Source organism: Ovis aries, chromosome 10 (genome assembly GCF_016772045.2).
Source record: "Ovis aries strain OAR_USU_Benz2616 breed Rambouillet chromosome 10, ARS-UI_Ramb_v3.0, whole genome shotgun sequence".
NCBI classification, from domain to species: domain Eukaryota; kingdom Metazoa; phylum Chordata; class Mammalia; order Artiodactyla; family Bovidae; genus Ovis; species Ovis aries.
This window is the reverse complement of record NC_056063.1, coordinates 31470320-31485456: the sequence shown is the minus strand read 5'-3', so window position 1 is coordinate 31485456 and position 15137 is coordinate 31470320. Positions and strand designations below refer to the sequence as shown.

At 44.8% G+C, this 15137-nt stretch overlaps 1 protein-coding gene and 1 non-coding gene across 7 annotated transcripts in view; both read left to right on the top strand.

The window, feature by feature from the left end:
- MTUS2 (microtubule associated scaffold protein 2) overlaps window positions 1–15137 on the top strand; it is a 383566-nt gene that overhangs the window by 191608 nt on the left and 176821 nt on the right. The window lies entirely within an intron of this gene.
- On the top strand, window positions 2321–2427 carry LOC114116739 (U6 spliceosomal RNA). Its single transcript, XR_003590566.2, has one exon. It is a non-coding gene; the product is annotated as a U6 spliceosomal RNA (small nuclear RNA).

Here is a 15137-nt window from a genome sequence, read left to right as displayed (position 1 = left end):
ATCTAGAAAGATGGTACTGGTGAATGGAGGGCAGCGGTGGAGACGCAGACAGAGATCAGGCTTGTAACACAGAGGGGAAGGAGAGTGTGGGACAGTTGAGAATAAAGCATAGAAACATACAGGTGAAACAGCTAGCACGTGGGAATTTGCTGTGTGACATAGGGAGCTCCACCCAGTGCTCTGTGACATCCTAGAGGGGTGGGATGGGGTGGGTGGGAGCGGGGAGGAGGCTTCAGGAGGAGGGGACACATGTATATCTGTGTCTGACTTGTGTTGATGGCAGAAACCAACATAATAGTATAAAGCAGTTATCCTCCAATTTAAAAATGCATAAACACATGATCATATACATAAATACATGTTCATGTAAAAGAGCAAAAGATGCCTGTGTGCTGTAAACCTGGATGCAGACGCTTACTAACATGAGTGGGTCTCCAGTGGAGCCCACCTATCTGGTTTCCTTACTGCCGCTCCACCCTTACGGCCTCCCACACGGGGCAGGGTGTCTCCTCTCGGGTCCTGGTGGCCTGGGTGAGGCTCACACCTCGTATAGGGGCTGATAGGCAGCTTGGAGAAATGCTGTGGTACCCCATTGGTCCCCCAGCCTCAGATAGTGAGGGTCTCTTTCCCATTAAGTGTGTGTCTTGTGTTGTTTTTTTTTTTGGGGGGGGGTGTTTTTTTTTCTAAAATGTGACAGGGGTCCCAGGCTTGCACTGAGAGAGAAAGGCTCTCTATCACACTAGTCTTTGCATCAGGAAATAAAATGTTCACTGACCGGCGTTTGACTTTAAGGAATTTGCTCTACCTTCTCCAGTTTCCTCTTCTCTATCTGTAAACTGGATGGTGGCGCATAGTCTTACAAGGAAAGTTGTAAATAGACTCTTCGTTTAGCCAGAAGACTTGATGAGTGGGGAGGGGAGGATTCTAGTGAATTAAATTTTGGGGTTAACGTAGAGCTAACAAGAGTCTCTCTTTATTTGGGTTCCAGGCAAAAACCTTTCTCCAGTGTTTCATTGTACATTCCTTTACCTTATAGAACATCTGTGCTGTGCAAAGTCGCTTCAGTTGTGTCTGACTCTTTGCAACTCCATGGACCATAGCCCACCAGGTTCCTCTCCATGGGATTCTCCAGGCAAGAACTGGAGTGGTTTGCTGTGCCCTTCTCCAGGAGATCTTCCCCACCCAGGGACTGAACCCTTATCTCTTGCATCTCCTTCATTGTCAGGCAGCTTCTTTACCCCTAGTGCCACCTGGGAGTGGGCTTACAGATATTGTGCGTGCGCACGTAATCAGTCGCTTCCGTCATGTCCGACTCTGCAATCCCATGGACTGCAGCCAACCAGGCTCCTCTGTCCGTGGGATTCGCCAGGCGAGAACACCGGAGTAGGTTGTCATTTCCTTCTTCAGGTTGCCATTGGAATAAAAATCGTATTGACATAGAAAGCACAGACAATTGGGCTGAAATGTGATCTGTTTGAGAACTTCCTCTTATAAGTGAGCAGTGATGAGACTTGCAGGGTGGGATGGGGAACATATGGAGCTGCTTTGCGTCATGAGGAAGATGGAATAGACCAGATATTCACAATAGTGGAGCTGAGATCTATAAGTACAGGGAGTCAAATGGAAGAAAGAGCAGAAAGGTTATATCAGTCAAGATTACATTTGTCTGCAAGATGATAGAAAATCCAAAATAATTACAGCTTAGATGGGGCAAAATTATTTTTTTCTGTCATGTTAATGGAATCTGGAGGGCTTGTATTAATAGATGTTAGGGAGTCAAGCGCTGTATATTGCTCTGCCATCTTCTGTTCAGTGAACATCATGGCCCAGAATGGCTGCTTGAAATCCAGTCATTATGTCAGTATTCCAGTCAGGAGGAAGGAAGAGGAGCCAAACACCAGCTAGTCCCATTCTTTTCAAAGCAAATTCTAAAAGACGCAGTCTACAGTTCTGCTTACATTTCACGCATCAGAGCTTAGTTACTTGGTCCTTCCTAGCTACAAATGAGGCTGCTGCTGCTGCTGCTAAGTCGCCTCAGTCGTGTCCAACTCTGTGCGACCCCATAGATGGCTAGGGAGTGTCTTTTTTTTTTTTTTTTTAGTAAAATGAAAGGAGAAATGCACGCAGGGAAACAGCCAGCAGTCTTTGCCATGAGGTTTGGAGACCATGGATGACTGTGGCGGCATGGAAACAGGACCCATTAGTGGGAATCTGTGTCCAGAATCTCATGACAGCTCTGTTGGTGACTTCCCATGTGACATGGCGGGGCCGCTGCACTTCACTGAGCTTCAGCCCTGTCGTTTTTAAAGTATAGGTGCTGGTGCTCGCTTCGGCAGCACATATACTAAAATTGGAACGCTACAGAGAAGATTAGCATGGCCCCTGCGCAAGGATGACGCGCAAATTCGTGAAGCGTTCCATATTTTAAAATAAATAGATAAAGTATAGGTGCTGAACCTGATGCCCTGTAGACTCTTGCTGCCTCTTCAGTTGCTAAGTCATGTCTGACTCTTTGTGACCACTTGGACTGTTGTCCAGGCTTCTCTGTCCATGGGATTTTCCCGGCGAGAATGCTGGAGTGGGTTGCCATTTCCTTTTCCCGGGGATCTTCCTGACCCAGGGACAGAACCTGCATCTTCTGCATCGGCAGGTGGGTTCCTTACCACTGAGCCCCTGGGAAGCGCCTCTGTAAGATCGTTGCCCTTCAAACATGCTCTGCTCCTCTCCTCCTGAGAGTGCTTGGCTGCAGCAAGACCAAAGTGATTTATGCTTCTAGTTATCTAGGGTTTAATACATCAAGGATTTCCTCTTGTCCATGTGAATGCTCTTTGGCCTGTGAAGAGAAAAAAGTCACCTAGCAAGTCGAAGCATTTAATAAACTGAATAAAATGGTGTAATGAATTAAAGGATTAGTCAGACCTAATTTTTCATGGGGAATTAAATGTTGGCAATGTCCCGTTCAGTGTCTTCTTCAATGTGAGAGTCTTGGCTCTGACTGAATTTAGCATTCTAATTTATTATAATAAGATTCAATTGCACACTCAAGCTTGAAATCATTCAAGGAGATAAAATTACAAAAGGAACCGTAGGCAGGGGGATTGTTTGTTTCAACAAAAATTTGAGTATCTGCCAACTTCCAGGCACTGTATTAGGGACATTTCTGGGCTAGTGCAGGGGCCCGGACAAGCACACACAGTCAGGTTAAGGTGTGTACAAAGCAGAAGAAGAGGGATGTAGTGGTCGCGAGTTCAGATCTGGGTGAGTTGGGTGTGAGTGCTGCGTGGTCCATATACAGCAGGTGAGATATACGAGCAGAGAACATTGGCGTGCTGCTGCTGCTGTTGCTGCTAAGTCACTTGAGTTGTATCTGACTCTGTGAGACCCCATAGACGGCAGCCCACCAGGCTCCCCCGTCTCTGGGATTCTCCAGGCAAGAACACTGGAGCGGGTTGCCATTTCCTTCTCCAATGCATGAAAGTGAAAAGTGAAAGGGAACTTGCTCAGTCATGTCTGACTCTTCGCGACCCCATGGACTGCAGCCCACCAGGCTCCGTCCATGGGATTTTCCAGGCAAGAGTACTGGAATGGGGTGCCATCGCCTTCTCCGACCTTGGCGTGAGTTCAAGATAAATACATCAGTTTAGAAACCATCCTTGTATGAGTGGAGGACACAGTTCTGAGACGGTCCAAGCCCGCCCAGGTGACAACCCCACTTATGGTGGAGAAAATCAGCACAGAGAGTCAGGGAGGGACAGACAGGGAGGAAGACGCTTGGGAGATCAGCGCTCCCTAGAAGTCAAGGTGAGGTTGCTCGTGTGTGTGTGTGTGTGTGTGTGTGTGTGAGAGAGAGAGAGAGAGAGAGAGAGAGAGAGAGAGAGTTTTGTTGACCATTGTAAACACTGGAAAGTGGCTAGCATAAAATTGGGGTCATTGCAGCCCCTCCTAAGTATCTGTTTATATGTAGAGTGAAAATGCTGGCTTGAAATTCAGCATTAAAAAAACCAAGATCATGGTCCTGTCACTTCATGGAAAATAGAAGGGAAAAAGGTGGAAGCAGTGACAGATTTTATTTTCTTGAGTTCCAGAATCACTGTAGATGATAACTGCAGCCATGAAATCAAAAGACGCTTGTTCCTCAGAAGAAAAGCTATGACAGACCTAGACAGTGTACTCGGAGAAGGCGATGGTGCCCACTCCAGTGCTCCTGCCTGGGGACTCCCGCAGGTGGAGGAGCCTGGAGGCTGCAGACACGACTCAGGGACTTCACTTTCACTTTTCACTTTCATGCATTGGAGAAGGCGATGGCGCCCACTCCAGTGCTCTTGCCTGGAAAATCCCATGGATGGAGGAGCCTGGTAGGCTGCAGTCCATGGGGTCGCTGAGAGTTGGACACGACTCAGTGACTTCACTTTCACTTTTCACTTTCATGCATTGGAGAAGGAAATGGCAAACCACTCCAGTGTCCTTGCCTGGAGAATCTCAGGGATGGGGGAGCCTGGTGGGCTGCAGACACGACTCAGTGACTTCACTTTCACTTTTCACTTTCATGCATTGGAGAAGGAAATGGCAACCCACTCCAGCATTCTTGCCTGGAGAATCCCAGGGATGGCGGAGCCTGGTGGGCTGTCATCTATGGGGTCAAACAGAGTCGGACACGACTGAAGCAACTTAGAAGCAGCAGCAGCAGCAGACAGTGTACTAAAAGGCAGGGAAATCACTTCACTGGCAAGGGTCCATATAGTCAAAGCTATGGTTTTTCCAATACGAATGTGAGAGTTGAACCATAAAGAAGGCTGATCACCAAAGAATGGATGCTTTTGAACTGTGCTGGAGATGACTGTTGAGAGTCCCTTGGATTACAAGGAGATCAAACCAGTCAATCGTAAAGGAAATCAACCCTGAATATTCATTGGAAGGACTGATGCTGAAGCTCGAATTCTTTGGCCACCTGATGTGAAGAGCCAACTCATTGGAAAAGACTCTGATCCTGGGAAAGATTGAGGGCAGGAAGAGAAGGGGTTAACAGAGGATGAGATGGTTGGATAGCATCTCCGATTCAATGCACATGAGTTTGAGCAGACTCTGAGAAATAGTGAAGGACAGAGGAGTCTGGTGTGCCGCAGTCCATGTGGTTGCAAAGAGCTGGACAGGACTTCATGACTGAACTGTAACAACAATAATATGTATGTATGGCTGATTCATTTTGCTGTACATTATAAATTAACACAACCTTGTAAAGCACCTGTATTCCAGCAAAAATTAATTTTAATAAAGGAATGAATGTATGATGAGCAGATGAAAGTGCATAAGTAAGGACTAGAAAGCACCCGTTGGGTTCAGGGACTGAAGGGTACTGAAGTTTTGAGGTGAGGTAACACCGCTTTAGGGTCGATGAGCTGTGAACAGAATATGAAGTGGAGACATGATTGCTCTATTCTGGGGCCAAAAGGCAAAGTGAGAGATTTAAGGGCCAAACATAAAGGAGCACATTAGGAACAAAGCCCTCGTGTGTGTTTGGAACCTGAGGCAAGATAGAGGGAGGAGTGTGTTTGAACTCAGAACTGCAGTGGCCTGAAAGCACTGGGGTGCCCGGGAGCAGCTTGGGGTGCCATGACAGGGGCAGGGCCAGCTGTGGGGTGAACAGCTGAGCAGCCACACACAGCCTCATGTCCTGTTGCCACCATCTTGGAATTTTTAATAATTTTGAAACAAGGGGCCTTGTTTGAAATTCTGCTCTGGGCCTGCAACTGCTGCCCCAGTCTTCAGGAAGATCATAGAAATCGTCCAGTCACATTTCCATGCGTCCTCATCCTCATCCTTTCATTCATTCTTCCCTCTACCGTCCACTGAACGTGTGCCTACTGTGTGTCAGGTGCCCTTCTGAGCAGCTCTTTCTTTGATCTGGGATCTGTGTTGTTTACAAACTCATTGTATCTGTTCTGTCTTTATGGTAGATTTTCCCCCATGACCTATCTTTCTTTTGTTTACTGATATTTGGTAAACTGTGTTCATGGAGAAGGAAAAGGCAACCCGCTCCAGTATTCTTGCCTGGGAAATCCCATGGGCAGTGGAGCCTGGCAGGCTCCATTGAGGCTGCAAAGAGTCAGACACAAATGAGCAACTGAACAGAGACTGTGTTGAAGTATCTGTATACTCCATTTTTACCCCTTGGAGTCAGCCCTTCTATTGTAAGATTTTGTCTGTTCACGAAGAGATTGAGAGGGATGATGTTCCTTGGTAAGTTCGAGTCCCAGAACATGGAAGTAGCTGAGTCACTTGCTTTAGTTGTCAAGTTTATTTTGTTTTCTCTTTAGGCCTAAATGTTAATGATCTTAAGGAAATAAATTAACATTCCAAAGTCTTATTGTTGTTCAGTCACCAAATTGTGTCCAACTCTGCGACCCCCATGGATTGTAGCATGCCAGGCCTCCCTGTCCTTCACTATCTCCTGGAGTTTGCCCAAGTTCTTGTCCATTGAATCAGTGATGCTTTCCAACCATCTCATCCTCTGCTGCCCGCTTCTTCTTTTGTTGTCAGTCTTTCCCAGCATCAGGGTCTTTGCATCGGGTGGCAGCTCTTTGCATCGGGTGGCTAAAGTATTGGAGCTTCAGCATCAGTCCTTCCAATGAATATTCAGGGTTGATTTCCTTTAGGATTGACTGGTTTGATCTCCTTGCTGTCCAGTGGACTCTCAAGAGTCTCCAGAGTCTTATGTGATGCTAAATGTTTTATATGTTGGTTTTACCCTCACATTTTAATTTATTTGCCTTCAAAGCTCCAATTTGGGACTTTCCTTATGGCCCAGTGGTTGAGACTCTGAGCTCCCCATGCAGAGGACATGGGTTCCACTGCTGATCAGGGAACTGAGATCCCGCATGCTGTACAAGGTGGCCAAATAAATAAATACAATTTTAAAAATAAAGCTCCAGTTTTGGGTCTGTTGCCTGGCTAGCTATAACTTTCATATGTGAGTGGAAAGGCTTGGTAATCAGAAATATCAGGCCTTTAGTACTGTGGTAAACGTCTTCCATTTCCTTAGGAAATAAGATATAGTTCGGTGTGAATGGTTAGGATGGGAATAGCATATTGATTGTCTCCCTGAGAAGGTCAGGATGATGAATTATCTGAACCTTCTGAGAAGATGATTGGCTCGGTACTGCATTCAAAGAAATGATATTGCTCTTTCCACTTTCATTTTGTGGCTCAAATACCTACATAAACTTCTGAAACTCCCCTCTGTGTGTATCCCGATGTTGAAATTGCAGCTGCCTTTTGTATACCTTCTGATCAGCTCTGAGGCCTGAAATTAGATGTTAATTGAGGATTTTTTTTCTCTTTTACCTCTCCCCTGTTTCGATGATATTTTCCAGGTCTCTGCGGGAGCACAGCCTTCTACACTCCCTTCTCTGTAAGGCAGATTGTGAACTGGGGCGTTGTACTTGCAAGGGCAGCCTGCCTTCATTTGCTTCTACATTAATTGGAAACAGCACACCTACAAGTTACCAGTTGTTTCCCTCTCATTTCCTGCTTAAACCAGCATTTCTTTACTTTATTAGAAAGCATGCTTCACTGATCCCAGATGTTCTGATGCTCCCTGGACATCCAATGACATGCCAACACCATTTATTTTTCATAACGTGACACGTTGCATGTTTCAGAGCACACATAATGTATTCTGTTTACCTCTGAGCTGATCACGAAACCAATTTCCTGACAACAAAAGGAGGAGGATCCCATGGTAGTTTGCACGTTTCTATCTACTGTTTTACCCTTGAGAAATCCTTCGCACTGTTTAAACCTCAACATTTAAAATAGCCAGTGAGCCATCACAAGCAGAACGGTGGCTGGCATGCTCGATTCATTAGTGTTTGTCATGGTTGTCCGTACTGAATTATGGAATTTGAAGGCCTTTGACTCTGTGGAAACAACGTTGAGTTTGAACTGTAAAAAGGAGCAATACATAATGAAAGGATAGCCAAGCGTCATTCTGTTTTGCATTCTAAAATTAGTCTCTTTGCCTAATAAATATATTGCCCTCCGTTGATTAGGGACTCTGTCATCTGATTTGATTTGCCACAAATTATAGTTTTCTTCTAACACCCCCAGGGTCACGTGCATAGGAATTTCCTTTCTGCATAGGGTTGCGTGGAATAAATTGGAGAGCTGATTCCTTTGTCCCAGTGGGACAGATGGGGATTATTTATGGTCAGTATTTCATGAAAATTAAATTCCCTGTGATTTATGTTTTATAAGGATTAACTGTTTGCAGAGAAAATGTGAAATGCTGAACAGCGTCTGGCCACCTTCTTTCTAGCCCCTAAATTGAAGCAGCCCACTCTTCCTCTGCTGACAGTCATTCAGTCTCTTCATGCATCAATTATATTTTCAGCCAATAACATGTTCATAAATCAAATGGATAGTTCGAATCTGAGTGGAATATGTAAGCCATATATATATATATATATATATGTATATGTATATGTATATGTATATATATATGTATATGTATATGTATATGTATATGTATATATAGTCTTCCCAGGTGGCTCAGTGGTAAAGAATCCACCTGCCAATGCAGGAGACACAGGAGACATGGGTTTGATCCCTGAGTTGGGAAGATCCTCTGAAGGAGGAAGTGGCAACCCACTCCAGTATTCTTGCCTGGAGAATTCCATGAACAGAGGAGCCTGGCGGACTACAGTCCAAAGGGTCGCAAAGAGTCAGACACAACTGAGCAACTAAGTGCATGACGTGTGCACACACACACACACACACACAGTTACACACACACTCGGGACCTGAGAATTGTGTTTTTGCGAACATTTTGTCCCATTCTGAAGGTTGTCTTTTCATCCTGTGTGTGTTTCCTTTGCTCTGCAAAAGCTTTTAAGCTTAATTAGGTTCCATTTGTTTATTTTTGTTTTTATTTTCATTGCTCTAAGAGATGAGTTGAAAAGACTCTGCTACAGTTTATGTCAGAGTGTTCTATGTTTTCCTGTAAGGACTTTATAGTTTTTAGCCTTACATTTAAGTATTAATCCATTTTGAGTTTATTTTTGTGCGTGGTGTTAGGAAGTGTTCTCATTTCATTCTTTTACACATAGCTGTCCAGTTTTCCCGGCACCATTTATTGAAGAGGCTGTCTTTTGTCCGTTGAGTATTCTTGTCTCTTTGGTCAAATATGAGGTGACCACAGGTGCATGGATATATCTCTGGGCTCTCTGTCCTGTCCCATTGATGTATATTTCTGTTTTTGTATCAAGAGTCATATTTTTGTGATTCTTAACTTTTTGTTGTTTAAGCCTGTTTTTAGAAAATTCACATTCTTTATTCCAAGCTGAAGAGAATTCGGAACAGAAAAATTGACCCTGAAGTCCAGTATTCCTTATACATTGTATAGATAAAATCTAAATTCTTTGAATGATGAAAGCTGGTTATAAGACTCTGCCTCTTATTTTCAGAATGCAACGAGTAATGGATGGTAAAGCAAAATATTTATGGATATATTATAAAGGAAAGGGTTTTGATTCCACTCGCCCCCAGGGGAGGTGCATTTGCTGTCCCTCCCTCCATAATTACAGTCATTTTCACTTGAAACTTCCATAGGCAGTAACAGAGGAGAAAATGACAGTGCCCCATTGCATTTGCCATTAGACTGTGGGGGTTCTCCCCCTGATATATGTGCTAGGAAAAAATCGCTTTAGGATGGTAACAAAGAAAGCAGCCTGTGTAGATGTCTATCATATGTACAGACTGTCAAGAACTTTGGGGAGCAGTGTGGCTTAGAGGGCTATGGTTATTTCTGGTGGTTGCTTAGACTGCTGGATGTATGGAACTTACTAATGATTGCCTTTGAGCACAGCAATACAATTTGCTAACAGAAATAGACTTCGGCTTTATGTGCACATGGCTACCAATTGCTACCTGGAAGTACAAAGCTCAGTTATGCAGCGTCTCAAAAATAGGCCCTTGGGTTTTTTTCCTTGAAACTTACAATGGAGACTTGCCTGCATCCTCTTGTGGCTGATGAGCCTTTAAGTAACATACATATTTTAACTATATAATTTATGTAAACATTCATGTTTACAGAGACAGATTCACCCAACAACCTCATGTGTTTGTATGTTCTCTTTATATATTTAGTGGGTTTGCATTTACAGTCATGAAGAGAGTCATATTTTTCTTTGGTTTTCCATAGCTGAGCTGTGTCATTCATGGTCTGTTCTCTTGGTGCAAGTGGTACCTAATAACTGCTTCCAGGGCAGGCCCAGCTCTCTGTGTTGACTGAGTCATCTCTGCATCTTGACTTCCATTGGCTCTGCTGTTTCTCCAAGACCATTCTTATCTTCTCTCGGAGCTTCTGCTAAAAGGGTCCCCGTGCCCTCGATCACGGCTGTCCCCAGTAGGCATGTGGCTCTCTACTCTCAACTCTGTTCTGTTTACCTTAAATTGTGGGAAGGTTTTCAGATCTTTTCCATGCCCCAGTACCTAAGGAGGGAGCAATGGTGGGTCCTCTCACCTTGAGATTTGCCCAGGTGTCTTCCTCACTCTCCTTATGGCCACCCTACTGGGGCAGGGAACAGGTTTGAGGGGAAAATCAGAATCACTTTTAAACATCTTACATTTGGCATGCTAATAGACATACAAAGAGTTGGCAGTTGAATATACACATCTGATGTTTAGGGGAGAGATCTGGGCTTGAGATAAGACTTTGGAAGTCATCAGTGGATGAGAATTTGAGCAAACTCTGGGAGATGGTGATGGACAAGGAAGCCTGGCGTGCTGCAGTCCATGGGGATGCAAGGTGTCCGACACGCCTGAGCGACTGAACAACACAGAGCCTTTAGGTTGTGCTAACAGCCACAAACCTAAGACGGTAAAGAGAGTAAATGAAGAAAAAAAGTGAAGAGAGAAGGTGGATCCATTTAAAAGAAGGAAAGAAAATTGGAAATGATCCTAATTTAAAGGAAATTACTATAGGCTCCAAGTCTTGAGTGAGATGTTAAAGTAAAGGATTGTTTAAGATGGGTTTGTGTGTAAGATACAAAGAAATTATACAGAATTGGAAAGAAGTGAGTAAATATAAAGGGAGTTACAATTTTAACGGATCAACTACTGGCCTGAATGTTATCAAAAGATGCTGTTTGAGGCAGTGCCACTGGAAATACGTAGTAGACACTGTGTCTCAGCCAGCAAGAGGTTCTTCCTTAGAGCAGAGAGGCGGAGCAACCATCTGGATGGCTGCAGAGGGCCTTTTCAGTCCAGCTGTCTAAAATTTTTATACCTACTCTCAGCAAATTAAGTATTATACAGTGATGCTACATGTCCTCAACCCAGGGGAATAAAAGCACAGAAAGTAAATATCTTCCCTGAACAATTAAAGGCAAACTTTGAAAATTGAGTATTTTAAAAATTTTTATTTGGAAAATCTGAAACTACATTTGATTTGCACTGTGATCTCAGTAGGTATATTGTTGCTTCAAATTGTACCTGTGATATCTGACCCTATGATCATTGAGGTTCCCAGGTTTTCTGGTTTACCTCACTTGGTATATAAAAACAGCTAGTCCCTTCCTTTGAAGATATCTGTGGGAAGATTTTCCTCAGACAGCGGAGAAATATTATGGATGGACCATAAGTAAACTCTTTAAAAACTAGTAACAGCTGCTGTGTTTTTAAACATCAGTACCAGAGAAGGCAATGGCACCCCACTCCAGTACTTTTGCCTGGACAATCCCATGGACGGAGGAGCCTGGTGGGCTGCAGTCCATGGGGTCTCGAAGAGTCCAACACAAGTGAGTGACTTCACTTTCACTTTTCACTTTGATGCATTGGAGAAGGAAATGGCAACCCACTCCAGTGTTCTTGCCTGGAGAATCCCAGGGACGGGGGAGCCTGGTAGGAGGCCGTCTATGGGGTTGCACAGAGTCGGACACGACTGAAGCGACTTAGCAGCAGCAGCAGCAGCAGCAGCATGTAGATGTGTGAGGTGAACACACTTTATCAACAAATAGGGACATGAAATGTGTTAAATGAAGAGGAAACTTTCTCAGCCCTAAATTTGGTTGATTAGCTCTTTTGTCTTTGGTTGTTTTCCAAATGAAGATGACTGAATACTTTTCTGTAAAACCCTCTTCTAATGGGATTGAATAATTTATGCATCTTAAATATTGGAGAGGGAAGTTATTCCTCGAAGACTGGCGTTTCATAACCACTTTGCCATGGCTGATTGACCTCTCCACTCACAAGCCTACGTCTCCACCAAGCACACAACCCTGTGGTCACTTAGCTCCAGTACTGGGCATGTAAGAAGCAGCTTGTGTGGACACAGTCACGTACACAGAATTAACTCTAGTGTATTAGAAAGAAACACATACCCTAAGATAAAGAAAGAAAAGTGAAATGTAGAGCAAAGATAGAAATCATGTTTCACTAAAAGCACATTTTCAGATGGTAAAGAATCCGCCTGAAATGTGGGAGATCTGTGTTCGATCCCTGAGTTGGGAAGATCCCCTGGAGGAAGACACGGCAACCCACTTCAGTATTCTTGCTTGGAGACGCCCATGGACAGAGGAGCCTGGCGGGCTGCAGTCCATGGGGTCGCAGAGAGTCAGACATGATTGAGCAGCTAAGCACACAAAAGCAAATTAAGCTACAGCCCTACTGTGCTAAGTCTGAAGGTGTTTCTTTGTTTTTAAAGCTTTTTTTTTTTTTTTTGATGTGGATCATTTTTAAAGTCTTTATTGAATTTGTTACAATATTGCTTCTGTTTTTTGTTTGGTTTTGTTGGGGTTTTTTTTGGCCCTGAGGCATGTGGGATCTTACCTCCCTGACTAGGAGTCAGGCTCCTATGCCCTGCATTGGAAGTCTACTTACATCTTGACCCCTGGGCTGCCAGAGAGGTCCCAGTCTGCAGGTGCTTAAGTTCATTTATTTTGGAATTGAACTGCCTGAAATGTTTCCTAGAGACTGGACTTCCCTGGGTATCCATAACCATATGTCTATATCTTCAGACAGAACTGCAGCATTTGACCCAGTGGTTCATCATTTATTTTCTGTTTCCTTTAAACTTTCAGTTATACCGACTCATCATTTGTCTCCAGGTGTCGGGTCACTGGTCAGCCGACATGCTAGCTTCCTTTGACTCCAGTAGCCTTTGACTTCAGTCCATTATGAACAGGGAGACAGGTTAGTTTGCATATTAGATTTGGCTATTGTTGGTGGGACAGTACCCTGTGAGAGGAGGTGTCTCAGGGTAGGCCTTTTGAACTTATTGGAACATGCATGTCCTGGTCTTCTGATGAAGGTATAATTTTTCCATAAATCATGTTCTCAATATATAGCTATTCATAACAGAACTAAAAGGGCTTCCCAGGTGGCTCAGTGGTAAAGAATCCACCTACCATTGCTAGACTCAGGAGACGTGGGTTCTATACCTGGGTCGAGCAGATCCTCTGGAGGAGGGCATGGCAACCCACTCCAGTATGCTTGCCTGGAGAATCCCATGGACAGAGGAGCCTGGCGGGCTACAGTCCATGAGGTTGCAAAGAGTCGGACAAGACTGAGCATGCACATGCGAACAGAACTTATAAGCCTAATTGAAAAAGAGACTTTATTTATGTCCACTTGATTTTAAGTCTCCCCATTTTAGTATCTCCTTAAAAAAAATTGTTACCTTTCCTAGGACTGAGCTCTCGTCCCACCTTCATAGGCCAAATCTAGTTGGTCTTACAGTCTTCCAGAAACTTCCCTGGTGGTCCAGAGGTTAAGAATCCCCCTGCCAATGCAGGGGATGTGGGTTTATTCCCCGGGAAACTCCACGTGCTGTGGGGCCACTAAGGCCATGGGCCACAACTAATGAAGCCCACATCTTAGAGCCTGTGCTCTGGACAAGAGAAGCCTGCGAACCACAACGAAGAGTAGCCCTTGCTCACTGCCACTTAAGAAAGCCCACGTGCAGCAGCGAAGACCCACTGCTGCCAAAAATTTTTTTAAAGTCTTCCAAGCACTTTGATTCCAAAATCACAAAGGTGGCTTGAGGCAGAGGGTAGCAGTTGAACAAACAATGGGGTAACCAGGAAGTTTAAAAAGGAAAACATGAGGAAGAAGGTATCCAAGGGGAGCTGTAAAAAGCTCATATATGTTACTGGGAATCTAGAAGACTGTGTTCATACTTCGTGCTCCTGCTCAGCTGTTAAGTCATGTCTGACTCTCTTCGACCCTATGAACTATGGGGTCCTGTGTCCACCAGGCTTCTCTGTCCATGGGATTCTCCAGGCAGGAATACTGGAGTGGGTTGCCATTCTCTTCTCCAGAGGATCTTCCCAACCCAAGGATCCAACCCACGACTCCAGCTTTGCAGGTGGATTCTTTACCGTCTGAACCACCTGAGAAAACCTGTGCTCCTAGTTAGATCTGTGCATATTCCCAGGGCTGTGTGTATGCTCAGGAAAGACCCAAGGAGGCCCTAACCTCTCACCTCTGGCTGAACTTGGGGCTTTGGGCACGCAGGAAGTGAAGGCTGAGGAGGAGTGGAAACTGCCTGGCTGAGTACTGAAGTTCTGTGCCAGCAGCACAGAGCCGCTCAGCAGAGCCCGGGAGGGACCGTCTCTGGCATGCAGGCCATCAGAGCATCTTCATGCAGCGCTTGAGTGTGCTGCTCCCACCTGTATTCATATCTTTTTTCTTTGCTCACCTGTGAAAGTGAAAGTGGATCAGTCATGGCCAACTCTTTGTGACCCCATGAATTCAGGCACCTCTGTCCGTGGAGTTCTCTAGGCGAGCATACTGAAGTGGGTTGCCATACCCTTCTTCAGGGGATCTTCCCAAACCAGGGATTGAACCCAGGTCTCCTGCATTGCAGGCAGATTCTTTGCCATCTGAACCACCTGGAAAGTCCTGAAATCCCTCCCTCAAACCCCTTACACAGGCACCATAGGGGTAAACAGACAACATGTAGATTCTGAAAGTCAACAAACGTTAGAAACACAGATGAGATGCGGGTCAGCTCTGATCCTGGGAAAGCACCACCCAGCTCGGAGGTCAGGATCCCGCTGGATTCGGAGGACTGCAGTGGTCTTGGGTCCCCACGGGCCCTTGCACCAGCCAGGGATGCTTAGCTGACTTGTAAATCACAA